This window comes from Pteropus vampyrus, unplaced genomic scaffold (assembly GCF_000151845.1).
Source record: "Pteropus vampyrus isolate Shadow unplaced genomic scaffold, Pvam_2.0 Scaffold152, whole genome shotgun sequence".
NCBI lineage: Eukaryota > Metazoa > Chordata > Mammalia > Chiroptera > Pteropodidae > Pteropus > Pteropus vampyrus.
This window is the reverse complement of record NW_011888933.1, coordinates 740,748-744,970: the sequence shown is the minus strand read 5'-3', so window position 1 is coordinate 744,970 and position 4,223 is coordinate 740,748.

Here is a 4,223-nt window from a genome sequence, read left to right as displayed (position 1 = left end):
CCCATTTTCTCATCAGTAAAATGAGGATATTGATAAAAGTAAAATCATTTAGCATAGACATGTAATAAATGCTAGTTTGGTTTTCTTTGTTTCTTTAAAGGAACTCTATTTGAGATTAATAGTTGACTATGTTTGACTTACAAAATATATCAACTAATCTTTACACTGATGGATTTGTTTTATCAAATGAGTTTCCATCACTAAATGATAAATATTAGAAAAAGAACTTAGAAGAGAAAGTCTTGGTTCTCTGAATTCCAGTATGTCTCCATTACATATTGATAAGATTACACTCAATGCCTTCTTATTTTAATTCCATTAGTAAATTATTTCAGCCTAAAGTAGCCTCATAATACAATCAGGGTTTATCATCCATTATAAAGTTTCACTTATTCGGGTCCTGTCTTCCTTTGCCAGAAAGGAAGCTATCAATAGAGAAAGGAAAAGACCCAGAGAGAGGAGAGTGAGCATTAGAACTGAAATCTGCTTCTATATGAGAAGCAAATTTCTAAGTTATTTTGTCTCTTTTGGTGCAGATGCTAGTACCGCCTGTCAATGCACTGTGATTTGAAACAAATGCTAGCGTGAAATGGAAACTTAGGGACCAGGAAATAAACTAGATAAAAGAATGTTCATCCAGTAAAAGAAAATGGTCTTTCTGTGGGCACCAATGTTGACTGAATGCAGAGAAAATCGGGGTTTTTATTAAGGGGTTTTTGGCATTCTAAAAGAAACCCACTGAATATTATCAGTTTTCAAATTCTGTTCCAATATTCCGTCTCAGGAGTCATCAGGATCAAGGGAAAGAAGTGACAAGATGGGGGATAGTGGAGAGGTACAAGTGATTGAGGGTCTGTCCCTCCTTTCATCTGATTCATTTATTTGTCTTCTTTTTATCACAATGTTCAAAAAGGAAAAGACAGTCAATTGTGAGAATGTGGTTTTGATGTAGGATCAAATGATAATATGATGATAATTACAGTAAAATAATAATAATTCAAATGATAATATTGTTATTAACTTTAAGGATCATAATGCACATATATTTAATTTAACTTATTTAACTCCTGTTTGCATTTTCATTTTTCTCTTCCTTCATGAATGATGCATCACAGTCTTGGCCATTCAAGGTCCAAGTCCAAAATTAAAACTAGGTAGGTATATTGTTTGAAATCTGATTATTTCTAGAGTGGTTCTCCTGAGTTACCATATTTTACTCAGACAAGTTTTTGCACATTATGCAGGTAAATTTTTATGTGCATTATTTCCTAGAAGAATACAGTTTGCTATGAGAAATGCATTTCTCTGTTTACAAAAGCTTTTTCTTATTTAAGAATATTCTATGAAAATGCAAATATTTCCGAGTGGGAGAGTTAGAGAATAACCTGCTAAAGGAATATTTTACCAAAAATAACTTAGTGAGAAGTGAGAACTGAAAGAGATAGTGTTAAATACACAATTTTTGAAAGGGGAGGTTTGTGTTGATATGAAAAATATATATATATGTGTCTAATCTGAAGCCTTGCCTCGGCCTTACCCTATGGGATAGGAAAAGAATGGATATCTCTACATAACAAAGGCTCTCGCAGGGAATGGGGAGAGATGCAGCCCCAGGTCACAGTAAATAATAGAATTTACTGTATCTCACTTTCACTAATTCAAAAGCTTCTTCTACTCTTTGCCTTCTCACTTTCAGAAAGACTCTGTCTTTTTTGTTGGTGGTGAAGACAATTGGATTTTTATGATTTAATACACCACAGGTAGCTTTAGACTTCATTCTGGGGGGTACTGCTCATTTTCTATGCCATAAAAAGAACGAAAAAAAAACCCTTTTTTTCTTTAATAGATAAAGATCTGTATGTATATTTTTCACATCTATCAGTATTTTTTTCAAAGATTTGTAATGTCTGTTTCTGAAAGGAATTGAGACGATATAGAGATTAAAATATAAGGGAGAAGAGGCATTTAAATCTAACACAAACCAGATTCCATTTGAAGCAAACAAAATGCACAATAATTGAGTAAATCTAAAGCACTTGAGGCAGTGAAGTCATTGTCTCCAAGCTCTCTGTCATCTACTGCAAATAAAAGAAACATAATGGGCTGCATACCTTTTATTTTTGACAATATAAAGTGAGTTCATTAATCTGTAAAAGTACATTTTTCCTTAGACTGAAACCTCAGTTTAAATTTACCACAGGGACTCTCGTTTACAGATGGAGGGACTTTGTACTGGAAAATGCACAGCCAGGAGAAGGTGGCTTGCTGTGGCAAGTGGATGCTTCCCCTCACCAAGTAAAATCAACTGTGCCAGGAGTTACAAGACTTGGTAACTTGGAAAAAAATACAGAGTAACTATTACGACTCAGTAATAAAATAACTACTGAATTAAAAATGGGGTAAAGGATCTAAATAGATATTTCTCCAAAGAAGACATGCAAATGGCCAATAAGGATATGAAAGGATGTTCAACATTATCAGCCATAGGAGAAATGCAAACCCAATTCCCCATTTGATACCACTTTACACTACTAGGGTGTCTATAATTTAAAAAGACAGAAATAACAAGTGTTAGAGAGGACGTAGAGAAATTGGAGCCCCCATACACTTCTGGTAGGAATGCAAATGGCACAGCTGCTTTGGAAAACAGTCTGGAAGTTCCTCAAATAGTTAAATTTACTACATTACCAGAAATTCCAATACTAGGTATTTACCCAAGAGACATGAAAATAAATGTCTACATTAAAAAAACTGTAAATGTTCATAGCAGCATTATTCATAATAGCTCCAAATTGAAACAACCCAATTATTCATCAACTGATGATGGGTAGATGAAATATGATATTTTCATACAATGAAATCTTATTTGACAATAAGAAGAACTGAAGTACATGGTACACATGGATGGACCTTGAAAATATTATGCTAAGCAAAAGAAGCAGTCACAAGGGTCATACATTGTATAATGCCATTAACAGGAAATTTTCAGAAAAGACAAATTTATAAAGACAAAAAGTAAATTGGTGATTGCCTAAAGATACAGTGAATGATTGAGTGGTGGTATGAGAATTATATCTCAACAAAGCTGTCAAACAAAAACATAGAGAAAGGCTTCAGAGTATATGGCTCACAATGCCATAGGCAATATAATCTTGGAATTTTTAAAACCAAGTTTTTTTTCTTTTCTTACTAATAACTTTCTTTAATTTCTTGCTCTACAATAGGATTTTATATTTGATCCTTTGGCAGTGAAGTTGATAAAAAGATAATTTTTCTGAACAAATGGATGTGCAGAACATATAAGTGGTTTCTACTAAGTCCTACAAAAATCAGTGACAGATGTGCAAACAGAAGTCTGGTTTTCTGATTTTCAACCTCAGAGTTGGTCTCTTAGCAACACAACCCTTCAAGTTGCTGACTCCAAATACTCAAGCCCAGAATCTAAAATTGCATTTAAAAGCAAGGAAATAGAGTCATGGGGGTACGCTATTAAAATAAAAATGTATGGATATTGACCCTGGACCTTTACAAAATGCAGTGCAAATAAGTCAGAATTCATTCAAGACAAAGTTAAATAAAATCATTTCTCACCTCAAATTGTAATTTTAAAAAGGGCCTCTTTTATTTTTGTTCTTCCTCTGCAAGAGTGATTTCTTAGAGAGAAGACAGAATCTGTTGGTTGACAGTTTTTTTCCTGACCTCTCCCTCATTGATTTAAAAATTATATTTGGTGCTCAGTATGTAATTGGGATGAAAAAGTACTGGTAGTAAATAAGAGGACGGACAGAACAGAGTGCTCTAAAACAGAGTAGGAGGAGCCGAAGGTCTTTTTTGGCGACTTGTTTAAACTCTTATTTCAATCAGCTCTGTCATTTTTAATAGCTCAAATCAAAGGAACTCTTTAATATCATCTCTGTTCTGCAGAGGAAATGGAGTGCTTTCTGGTCGAAAGGGATAAAGAAAGGACAAATACTTTTCTAAAGTCTTCCACTGTTTGGGCTTCCTTTTTGTTTGTTTGTTTTTATTTTTCTTACTTTTCCCTTTTCTGTTAACTTTTCTGTTATCCTTCCTTCTTTAAAGGCTCTGAGCTATGTTTTAGATTTTTGGTGTCTGGTATCTAGACAAATTCCTTTTATAGAATAGGAACTCAAAAACGTGATCGTTGAAGGTGCTGGTCTTTGTTCTTGTGTGCAGTGAGTTTTTATTCCCCTGCTTTAAACTGT